Raw genomic sequence first — 12,883 nt, forward strand, 5'->3', positions numbered from 1 at the left:
ATATTTTAATTTGCCTGACTTGTAGCTGAATAGTTCTTTGTAAACTGTTGTTATTTCATGAAGTTTCTTGACTATACAATATTGCCCAAAACATTAAAAATGTCCCTAAAAATCAGAAAGCAAAACCAAAGTATTATCACAATAAACACTGCAGTTTATAAAGCAAACAGAGCTTAATATTTGATATTTAAATGGATCCTCTTTTCTGTGTCTTGAAGAGTTACTCTAGAGTTACTACTAAATCCTTAGTAATAGTTACTATCAGTAATCTTAGTAAATGTAGTTACTATTGCAGTCGTATGGAGAACAAAACCTTGTCTAATGAAAGAACCTACATTTCAAATAAAAATACTTGTTTCACTTACCTATGTATTTGTATTTAGTAATTATTAAATGTGTATTATATATTAAAAATATCTATTAAAAATATATAATACAGACAACAGACAACTGTTTTCATTTTAACCTGAAAATTTTCTCAGTGAAATTCAGTAAATTCACAGAAACTGTTTCCTAATTCCTGGATGACAGATGAAATGGAGTTGAGTTAGGCAAAGAAGGAAGAAGCAACCAACTTGTCAAAAAAAAAAAATATATATATATATATATTTTTTTTTCTGAACAGAGGAGTAATCTGGAGCAATCAGGAGGATTAAATATCACTTTGCATGTAACATACTTTTGTTCATTAAATACCATTAAATATCCAGCCTTGCAAATGCATTAAAATGTGAGGGCCTCTAAAACTTCAGCAAGATCTCATAAATATCTAAGAAGAGTGTTCATCTCCATGTTAATCTTTCTTTAGAGACCTGTATTTGAAGACAGAAAGCACAAAGTTTCTTACCCCTTTAACTGGTTAAATGCCACTGAGCTACTTGGAAACTGCAGTCATCCCAATGTATCATCATTAGGCTTAAATTAAAGTCCTAGGGGATACCTCACTGAAGTTGGCATCCTGCATTTCTATGTCCAAATGCAGCAAAATATATTGTCCTCACATTTCCATTTACATAAGCAAAGCACAAAATTACATGTGGAGCACAGCACTTCAACTGCTGTGGCCTCTGAGGTGGAGAGCACCAGTGCCTGGCACATGTAAGGCTACAGCTGGCAGGAACGCTGCTTAGCGACAACAGAGCAAATGTTTCACTGAACTTAGAAGCTCAGCTAGTTCTCTGAACATCCCTACTCATTTTCTATTTCAACCTGTGCTCTTCTCTCAGTAGAAAAAAAAAAAAAAAGTTTATTTACAAGACATTCCTTTGCTGTGGGAAACATTAGGCAGGGATGCAAACACTTTCCAATCATTGATATTACATCGTCCAAAAGGACTAAGAAGAGCCTGATAATATAAAGAACACATTATGTCCAGAATCTGGCCAATAGTTTTCTAAAATGTGATACATAAATTAGAATTTTTTTTCAGCCACTGCAAGGCAGGATTTTTACAGAAACAGAGACATAGTAACTTTGACCATTTAAGTCCAACCCTGAATTAGTGTTAAAAATTTCTTCACTTGTTTCCCCCACGTCCTTGGGAAGCAGAATTAGAAGCCAGGCCTCAGAAAATTTCACGTTAACATTTACAGTCAGTCTTTGTCCTAATGATCTAAGCTGTAAACAGAGCAGAGAAAATCATCCTCGACATTCATCAAAAACCCTTTCAGCTTTTATAACTTCAAAGTCATTGAATATATACATTTTCTTCAAACTTGGCTTATTCTGTAAAGCTCAACAAATTCCAATGAACAAGCTGCATCCTTACAAAATCCACTCATTCACTGCATTTTAATGATTGTGAGTATCTTTTGACTTGAGCATATTGAATAAGCTAGCTTAATAGCTTATTATTATTTTTAACAAAGATGTTCAATGACATTTTTTGAAACTTCAGGAAATGACTAGGGTAAGCAATGAGGCATAGAAAATTTAATCCCAATTTGTCTAAGAAATAGTAAAGAGCAGAAAAACAGTATAGAAGGAAGTATAGGAAACTGCACTTCAAATTCATCTGAAGTGATTACACCATAGAATTTACCTACAATGCAATCTATAATTTCATTTTTTGCAGAGCAGCCACTTTTTACAAATTGGATACATACATTTAAATCATATCATTATTTAAAGTCTCATACAAGCCTGTATTTGGGTGTTAGATAACCTACTTCATATCTCACACTTTCAGCAAGCTGCTGTACAAGACAACGGTAGCATCAGATGCTCTGCAAGCACTTAGCTACTCGGTGCTTCAGAAGCATGGCAAAATCTAGCCAAATTCCTGTCCTGTCTCATTTGTGTGAGCTCCTGGATACCCCAAAAAGTATATTAAAAGAGAAAAAATGTAATGAAAAATCACCAAAAGGAGAAGTGTTGTTCATGAAAATCCACATAGATGTTAGTTGTGAGGAAGTTAATTTTATACTTAATAAATAAATAATTTAGACCAGTGTAAATACGATCTAAATGAAAAAAAAAAAAAAAAGTTTTTATCAATTTCTTCTTTAACACTCAGATGAGATGATTAGTGTAAAAAAATTAAATTAAATGGATGAAATGAATGAATGAAAATGTGAAGAAAACATTGATACTGGATAGCTAGGATTTGTACTTGTAGAGAACCTTTTATCTAAGAGAATTAAAGTGCTTTATAACAAGAATTAATTTAACCTTGCAACCCCCTGTGTGACCAACAAACATTATTTTCCCTGCTGTATAGATGAGAAAACAAACAAGAAGAGATTAGGTGTTCAAGGTTATGCAGAAAACCTGTTTCAGAATGAGACTCCTTAAATCCTATCATACGTTTAAACATACAGCACCTAGTACTCTAAATGAGGAGCCTGGACATATCATACTATCTAGGTATATGTCTCCAAGCCAAAGAAACAGGGTTTGCCTCTCCAGGGGTTCAAGCAGGAGCAAGAAGAAAGCTCCTTGCTGATGGATTCCCTGGGTAGGGTGCTTCCCTGTTACTCTCTGCAAAGCTTGGCTCATGGAGGACGAGCTTGTGTGCATTATTTTATTATTACACCAATGATAGGACCCATAGGAACAGTGTTAAGCTGAGGCAGGGGAAGTTTAGGCTGGACATCAGGAAGATGTTCTTCTCCAAGTGAGTGGTCGCACACTGGAACAGGCTCCCCAGTGAAATAGTCCCTGCAACAAGCCTGTCTGAATTTATGAAGTGATTGGACTGTACACTTAGTAGCATGGTCTAAACTTTTGGGTAGACCTGTGTACTGCCAGGAGTTGGACCTGATGATCCTTATGAGTACCTTCCAACTCGGGATATTTTATGATTCTATGATTATTCCCTGTGCAACACTAGCACTAACGTCCACTGGTATTTCATACAGGGTTGCTGAGCACATACATGGAGCTTCCAGATCTGTTCAAGTGGTCTGAGTTAAGGGCTGTAACTGGAGAGATACTTCTCCACCTTCTCTTTTTCCCCTCAAAAAAAAAAAAAAAAATTACATACATACATACATACATATATATATATATATATATATATATATATATTTCTCCGACACTGTTTGCCTAGCTTACATTTACTACTTCCTCTCATGATGGTATTGGTTTTAAAGCTTGAAAGGTCTACAGCCTTTGGCTTAGTAACCAGCTTTCATCTTTCAATTACTTTCTCTGATTTTTGTAAACATGATAAAAGACATTTCTTATGAAATGTATACAAGCCCTGGCTCTACACCTATGACTTAGTGAGACTGGAACTGTGGGACTTAGGAGATTGTTTTCTCACTATACCAGTGGGTTGTCTCCTCTTCTCTACGAAAAAAACACGCAGTAACTCAGGTCTCAGAGCCAATTTCATCAACTTGTGTTACACTTCTACCATTCAAGGAAATGAAGGGTGATACTCAGATTACCAGTAATGAAATGCTGTAGGAAGCAGAAAGAAGATGGGTTATTTGGAGATCCCTGCTTTGACAGATCTGACTGTTTTGAAGGAGCCAGCTAACACAGAGGACTTGTAGTTGAGATAGCCATGCACACGGATCTTTAAAGACTGGGAAACCACGGGGAGGAAATTAAAGCTTTTTTCATCTAAAAATTGATCTTGACAAATGGTTAATTTATATAATATTTTTAAATTGTTTTACAGGGAAGAGCATAAAATCTGTGGGGTGATTTTGGACTTTGAAGCAACTGCCAACCTGTTGCTTCAGTAGCCTTTGGGAAGAGTTTTTAAGATTTGTATATTGTTGTTTTAGGCCACCCAGGGATATCCTGAGGATTCCGAGCAGGCTCTCACATCAGCATACATTTATTTAGTGAAGCTCATTCTATCACATCTTCAATAATGTTGTTATCCAGTCTAATTAGATTAAAGCTAGCATGGTAGGCTTCTGCACACTGCATTTGCACCTTCTAGCTGCAGTGCAGGCACCACCTGAGGCCTGAAAGTCAGACTATGCAGATGCACTCAAATGATGTGCAGCAATTTGTGAGGTGAGGAATCATACTCATTGAACATGAGAGGGCACCCCTAAGTTCCTGCTGCAGCTGCCTGAGACCAGTGAGTACCATATTTTTTATTACAAGCAGCAACATAAACACAAAAAATCCCCAGCACAGAAGCAGACACTGCTTGAGGTGATGTCCCTCTGTTGACATCACATCTTACTATATTCCAGCTTCCTTTCAGCAAAAACTCCTCTTGTAAAGCGAATTCTACAACAAAATACTGGGAGCTACATAGCCAATCTGATAGAAACAGGATAATGTCAGCAAGAATGACTGCAATAGCCTGCAGGCAGCATCAATTCTGCTAACTTAACATACAGTATATTCTTCTAAGTTTATTTCCATAAATATTACTCAGTAAGTCACTGAGTGAAAGGAGAGTTGAATTTCTTGCTTGAGTGTCTGGCTTTTCTCTAGCCCTAACTTGATTCCAGATTAAGACCCTTGACTGGAATGAATTCTTCCTGTGCTCCAAAAAGGATGAGACCTTGGCTTTTTGGGTGTAACCCACAAAACCTTATTTCTTATTCCCCTGCCCCCCAGAGGTTCATATTTATTGCTTGTGTTGTTTCCCTGTCTGCAAGTGTAATATAAACACGGAGGTGACACCAAAAAATAGGGGAGGGGGGAGAGAGAACAGATCACAGTAGGCAATATTAAAGTTTATTTTAGTGTTATTAGCAAAGTCAAACTCTTGAAGGTAGATAATACAAGAACAAAGAATTGTGTGGAAACTGCATCTAGCACCTAAATGTGTAAATATTATTATTCATATTAACTACGTGTTTACATTCCCTTTTTTTTTTTTTCCACAAGAACTTTCACTCATTCAGCACTGATGGGGCAAAGCTCACTGTATAGGTAGGTATTATTTTATTTGCATATATATAAATAAATATATACATATCCCTTCTTTCTAGATCTAATTGCAAATTAAGAGCTTCACAAACATTAATTAATCTTCAGAATGTCCCTGTGAGAATATGTATAATCTTTTCCGTTTAGAGGCAGAAGCTAAAGCGCAGAGAGATGAATGACAAAGCCATTAAGAAAATTCTCTGCAGATTTGTTGCTCAACTTAAGACGTCTAGACCCTCATTCAACAAAACTGGGCTCTAATTTTCAAGTAAAATTGGCTGTGACACTGGAATTTAAATACTTTGTTGGATCTGGCCTTAATATGGAAATCTAGGTAATAAAGAGGGAGAATGTTAGTCATAGAAAACATGAAGCCTCACCTATCAAACATCTTCAAAAACACTTGCCTCTTTCATGTTAGCCCACTGCAGTAGATAGAGTGAGCTTCTCTTTCTGCCTGGCAGAAAGGGTAAAGGGTTACCCTGTAGGCCAGCCTGAGTCAGAAGAGAGAAAAGAAAAACAAAAATGCATATACCAAAAACAACCAACAAAAGCAAAACAAACAAAAGAAAAAATACCACCAAAAACTTGGAAAAAAGAAAGAGAAAATTCAGAAGAAAAGATAACTACTGTCTCTTGTGTAGCTACACCAACTTGAAAAGTTATTTCATTTAACAAGCAAGGGAGACCTTGCTATTTTCTTATCTATTTCTTTATCTTTCTGGAGAATGCTTTGGAGATTGTTGGAAATCAGAAAGAACTGACTCCTACAGCAATTTAGCTCTGTTGATTTCTACTGCTCAGGCTTAACGAATAAATAACTTCAGTCAAGATATGGAGGTACTCATGCTGAATTTACTTCTGAAGTAGTAAGTAAAATATTATATAATGTGTTGATGAGAAAGAATATAAATGTATCACTATTTCTTGAAGAATATGTATCTATCTATGTATATTTTTTAAAAAGTTTAAAAAAGAGAATAGGTATCACAGAGAAAACTCTATGGCAATACCTGGATAAAAATAATAGCAGAAAGCCTCACCCTTCCAATAATTCATGCTTTGAGTATTTTCTATTTGCACAATCACTTTATCCCTAGGAAGCACAACAGGTTTTTCAATTCTGTTTCCACAGTTAATTTCTAGAAGAGAAATGGCTGATACTCTTGTGCTGAGCAATACATTGCTACCTCATTTTTCCAGGCATTTGACTACTCTGGTGTAGAGCTGTTAGCTGGAATTATTTTGCAGTTCCAGCCTACTGAATCAAATGCAACTGCTTCACTGAGCATTGCCGTACACCTTTAGAAAGTCAATTACCATCAAGATGTCCTTCTGCTTTTCAAAGGGGATAAAAGAACCATTAACCTATCAACCCTCATCAAGGCAAGAAATTCTGATAACAGCCTATATATGACAATGACATTTTATATAATATGAAAGTGAAATGAAAAGTAAAACATGCAAAGACAGTAAGTGCTATACCCTTATATTGCTACCTATTTAATATCTGATTTGTTTTATATTAACACTATTTTATGCATGTCAGTAGAATCACCTTGAATTTTAAATAGATAATATGGATTTCTTTGCTTTTACTTGATGCCATATTTCATTAAGCCTGCAAAAGGGACCAAATGACACCACTAGCAAGAGGAAATATATTTAAATTTGGATCAGCTATGAAAGCCACTTAAAGGGTTTCTGATCTTTGTTCCCCTATGACTCAATTTTGAAATCACATTTTTTAAAAGGGATTTATATCAATCTGATATTTAATTATGGCATTCATTAATACAACTTTCTGAGTTTCATGTGATGTAGAGTTTGACACTTGTTCTGTAGTCAACTCTTTGATTTCTAATTTATATATTATCTGAAAATCTACTGTTCTCTACTTTCAGAGGAGTAAAAACTTTGGTGAGAACATTTATGGGTTCTTTATTCACTGCTTGGCATAAATTTGGTCTTAGGAATCAGAAAACAGCACCAAAACCTATTTGTTGCGTTAAAATTGATACTCTGAGATCTTATTTTTTATTACAAGCTAAATTACATCATTAGAGCTGAATCATTTTGCCTGCATGAGTTTCACAAGTAATATGTGAAACTGTCCATTTTCTAGAGAACAATGGTCTTAGTTATATTTTCTGTTAACTTTTTTTGCTGTACATGCACAGAATGATTCAGAAGATATTCACGACCCAGCAATCGATGTCATGAAGATAGGGACTTTATTGGTAGACCCAGGTGGCTTGTTATTAGCTTTGCTAATAACAGCTGAACATTCAAGACAGATGTGTGCAAACAGACTATGAAAAGAGAATACAGGAACTCCTTGGAAATATCTCCAAGGAAGACATGTTAGTTCTCTGCTCCTAAATTCACATAGACTTCTCCTCTTTTTTTCATATATAAATAAATGATATTATATGAAGGGCAAGACCTTTATCCACAGTGCCAGAGTGATTAAAATTGTTCAGCAGAAAGGGAAAAATACAAGAAATGCTTCAGAAATATGAATATCCACAAAAAGTACATAGTTATTTGCACAATTCTTGCAAGTCTTCTATCATATTGTGCAATATTAAATCCTGTTCCAGAGGGCAGGTGATAAAGAATTTCAGCTTTCTCTACTGAACTTTTAGGTGGGCACGGAAACAACTGAACTGTGATTTCCAACAAATTTTGTCTTATGATTTCCTTTGATGTCTAAAAATGTGCAAGATCCTCTTGAGATCTTTCCCATAGTTACGACACTTAGTCTCTCTCTGTCATTTCAGTCTTCCCTTATTCTGAGATATTTATCTTTGACACTCACCTGCCCCTCTAGCCATGTGAAACTTACAGGAACTTAATGACTTCTATCCATCTTAGATTACCTAGCCAGTTAATAGAGTGGGAAGGTCTCAAAGACAGTCACATATATAAACAAATTGCATGATCAAATAAACCTTTAAGGAAGTCTTTAAAGAGACCATGATATAAGTGAAAGTAAATTTCCATTACAATTATAAACAACATGTGAAAAATGTGAACTTCAAAGGCTCAAAAACTAGCATAGAAATAGGAATCTTTAAATTCACTGTTTTCAAAAGATTTTGTCTTTTTTACACTAATACCATTTTTACTCTGGTTTTCTTTACTCTTGAACAGTGAATGTTGGCTTTAGTACTTACAGAGAGGAAATGGTAGCAAGAAAGCACAGCTACCACAAGCTGAAAAGCATTTTTATCTTCTCTGCTGGCCCTGAAACATTTCAAGCATCTTATAAAACCCATTTGATTGATACAGGTCATTAAAATAATGTGTTTAGGAAATTTAATGTTGTCCCATGAAATCTGCTATTTCTGCCATAAAAAATGGGCTTTCTTTAATGAAAATGAAAATTACAGCTTCACAGATAAGTGCATGTAAAACTGCTGAATGCATCAGCTGGTTTTTGTAGCATAAAAGTGATTGGGTGGTTACTATTATACAGTATACTCTCAGAAATACTTTAAAATTATAGATGTTCTGCCCACTGTGTAACATGCATAGTTTTAATATTTAGTACCATATATCAGTATCTCCATATAAATTGCTTTCTTGTGAAGTGTTCAGAAAAATGGTAAATTACATCTCTTTATCTAGATTTCTTCAGTGTATCCTATGCATATTTTAAAATATCCACCCACAATGTTCAAGATATTTTTACTGTCTATGTATAAGTATATATGGAGGTAGCTTTACTGGCTTTTAAATATTAAAACTCCAAATTATTACAGAATTCTTACTGTGCCTGAGGTTATTACTGATAAGGTAATAAAAGCCACATCTTTAAAATATTGTTAAGTATTAGGTGCTGCATCATCAAAATTAAACAGAGTTAGTGTTTCAGGCTTCTGCATCTCTGGGTTTACAATTATGTGCTAATCACAATTTACTTCTACCTTCCATCTATTTAGGTAATTGGGTTTATTTTCAACTGCATGTATCTAAAATCTAATCACACAGCTAGAGCAAGATGTATCCTCAGGCAAAGTGAGAGAACAAACAGTCTTGTTTAAGACATGAAGCAACCACACACTAAATAAAAATAATATCATTTTGATTATTAAATCTTCTTGGTCTACAAGAAGTATTCACTCACAAACCCAGAGGGCCATTTAAATAGAGATGCATTTACACAGAAGATCCATGGAAACCACAGAACTATATCTGCTGATTCTTTTAAGCTACCAAGCTTTTGTCACCAATATATCAGAAACACATTTTTAGAGAACACATGAAATGGTTTCCTGAAAAGATTTTTTTTCTGATGTGAAAAGCATACAACCTGGTCTTGAATTCCTCTAACGTCCATATTCAGTAAAGGAAGAGACTCTGTACTTTGTTTTGGTTCCCATTAAAAACAAAACCAAACCCCTCTTAATTTCTTTAAATTATTCTAATATTTTTAGGGTTTGCCAAAGGTCATGAGTTAAACAGAGGAAAAATTCCTAAAAGCTAAAACCAAAACCAAACAAACAAACCACAACAAAACAGTACTTAAATCATCAAAGACTTGATTTTCAATGATACAAAATACTGCTTTCAATCACACAGAAAACCATACAGAAACACTTTCAGCTGAAAGCAGTATAAGACACAGATGTTAACATCCTAAGATATGTCATCCAAGATGATTTTGCATATCAATTATTAAGGCAGTGCAGTATTTTTTTAATTTGTTTACCAAGACTGTACAATGGAAAATAATAATAATAATAAAAAAATTAACAATAATAAAAAAACTATTGTGTGCAATGTGTCTGTATGAGTTAAACATAGGGCTTTTTCTTTCTTTGTATTTTTACCCTTAGCTTTTCCTTGCTCACTTGGCGAAATAAATAAATAAATCTGAGTACTTATATGGAGCAATTGAACAGAATAATGTACCTGTCTTAAGAATTAACTTGCAGTCCACAAAGACTGGAGTTATTGAAAATTTATGCACTAGAAATTTTAAATAGGAACCTGCAAATGTAGCTCAGAAAAAACAATCAAGATGAAACATCTCAATTTTTTTCAACTAGAAATTCTTCTGAATATCTATTACACAATCACTTCTAATTATTTACTTTAATGTTCTTTTCAGAATAAGAAAACATATAAAAATGTTGACATTTCTTACGAATAACAGATCAGTTTTACAACTGCCCACATTTGGAGCACATATATATATACTACTACTTATAACCTCAAAGGACTTATATAGAAAGAAAGCATTAGAAATCCAAAACCTATTAATTTGATTAACTGTGTATAACTGCTCCCCTTGTCTTGTTAATTGGATGGTATTCCAAATTTTTGAAAACACATTTTATTACTTCCTCTCATTTGTCACTTAGGAATGCTTAGTAATGACAGCTTCACTTCCATGTATTTCAATATTGTGGTATACTAAGTGCATTAAGTTAAATTTCCTTCTTTTCAGGACTTATTTAGGACTTATTTCAGGACTTATCAGGCTGGACCAAGTCATTTTCAAACCATGTAACAATGAGTAATGTATTTAATATTTTTCTAAAATAATAACAATAGCCTGAACCACATATCATTCATTCTTCACATAAATGAATACATCACATTTTTGTTATGGCATAACCAAGTTCCCTTCATTCTTACACAGACAGGCTGGTCAGTGTACACTGACCAAGGTGAACAAAGAGCTATTATGCATAACATGTCCTGAGGCAGGAAACAATTTAAAGCATACTGCTATTTGTCAGTTAACTTATTTGAAAAACATTTTTAACAACACCCAACTTCTTGATGTACAAATGTATTATTTTCAGAAAATGTTTTCTCCATTTCTGTTTGTTTGGGAACAATTTAGAAAAATGCAGTCTTTGATTATTTTTTTTAGGAAGATCTCATAGCTGGGGAGTAAATAATAGAGGAAGATGGCTATAAATGTTTATTTGGCACAGTGAATTATTATACAAAGTGAACCTGCTCCTCTCACTGATAACCACTTGTGCAATAGTCAGATGCCTGGACTCTTCTGTGATGGGGAAGACTCAGTCTCAGCTTAAAATAAAAAAAAATAATGGTCAGTCATATCACATATGAATGTTGACAACAGTAGATATTGAAATTTTCACCCCTTTTTTCAAAAGATGTTTTGAATTCACAAGTGGTGCTAATTTCCTTATGAGGTAGGGATGTTTTCAATTTGTGAGGGTGAAAAATCGTTCCTCCAATTTATTTTTTCCTTCAATTTTTTAGAAGTTTGTTAAACTTCTGGAAAGGCTGAAAGACCAGGGAGATAACAAGCAGCGTCCTCAAAGGCTGAGGCAGAATGAGGTGGATACCACATGATGAGTTTCTTTTGCTACCTTATATTCTCTAAGCAATAGCTTAGATATACTATCTGTAATTTTATGGTAATTTCTTGTGTTCATAGACATAATATATATTTTACATTATGCAGCTATGAATTTTATCTTTATATAATATAAACTATGAATTTTAATGATGTTCTGTTAAATTCATTGGAGTTAGTTTATGGGATTGAGAGTGAATTTTTGTGTGCTTTAATTCTTACTAGTTTACAGCCTGTTCATTTCATGTTTGTGGTCCATTTAAGATGAAAGGTAAAAGGAAACAAGATGAAGATGAGAGGAAGAAATTAGGTCCTTGGAGATTTTCAAAATTGAAGAGTTAAACTAGATGACTTAGAGATATTCCTTCCAAACATTGTTTTTATGTTTCAATGATTAACTTATTATTGATTATCTTTTAAATCTTGTGAGGGTCCACCCATATCTTCAGTTGTCATTACTGAGAGAAGGGCTCTTTAGACTTACTTCTAGCTTAAATCACTCTGTTAATTGAAATATATATACTACCTACAGAAGACTGACTCACAGGTGAGTGAGCATAGCTTGAAAATTCATACAGTTAGAAGACTATGTATTAGCCAGGGAGAATTCCTTAGCAGAGCACAGTGCATTATTAAGATGTAACTGAGGAGAGGACTGAGGTCAGAAAGAGACCCCACTTAACATTCCACCAACAATGTCTACAGCTGAGACTGGAACGTAGAACAGTTGCATCAAAAGAAAAATATATATTATAAATATAAAACCTTGTTATTATTGTATCAGATCAGTTGTGCATTCATTGCTTAGGTAGGTGTTCCTATTAACTTTGGTAAAGTCCCATATGAGTGAGATACAAACTTGCATGATTTTGTACTACACAACTTCATTCTTTTACAGAAACTAATCCGCCATTAAAGAATCTTAGCAAAATTTCATTCCTACATTTTGCAAAGGAAGAAGCTTAGTTTTTCTTTTTCTCCCATGGCAAAAAATTATACTAGGATTTTTACAGTGTGATCTACTTCTAAAACTCACAATTTACCTTGACAGATATCCAAGTAGCTAACTTAAAATGTTAGCAAGCAGGTGTTACTGGGTATATAACAAATAGCAGTGAAGAGTTAAAGCATAATGGCAATAACTTCCCCTCAAGATTTTGGACTTCTGGCTTCTTACTGGAACAT

The 12,883-nt window shown here is 34.2% G+C and overlaps 1 protein-coding gene across 9 annotated transcripts in view; it reads right to left on the minus strand.

Annotated features, from left to right (window-relative positions):
* The window catches only part of ADGRA1 (adhesion G protein-coupled receptor A1), a 277,097-nt gene that overhangs the window by 7,575 nt on the left and 256,639 nt on the right, over positions 1-12,883 (minus strand). The window lies entirely within an intron of this gene.

Source organism: Anas acuta, chromosome 7 (genome assembly GCF_963932015.1).
Source record: "Anas acuta chromosome 7, bAnaAcu1.1, whole genome shotgun sequence".
NCBI classification, from domain to species: domain Eukaryota; kingdom Metazoa; phylum Chordata; class Aves; order Anseriformes; family Anatidae; genus Anas; species Anas acuta.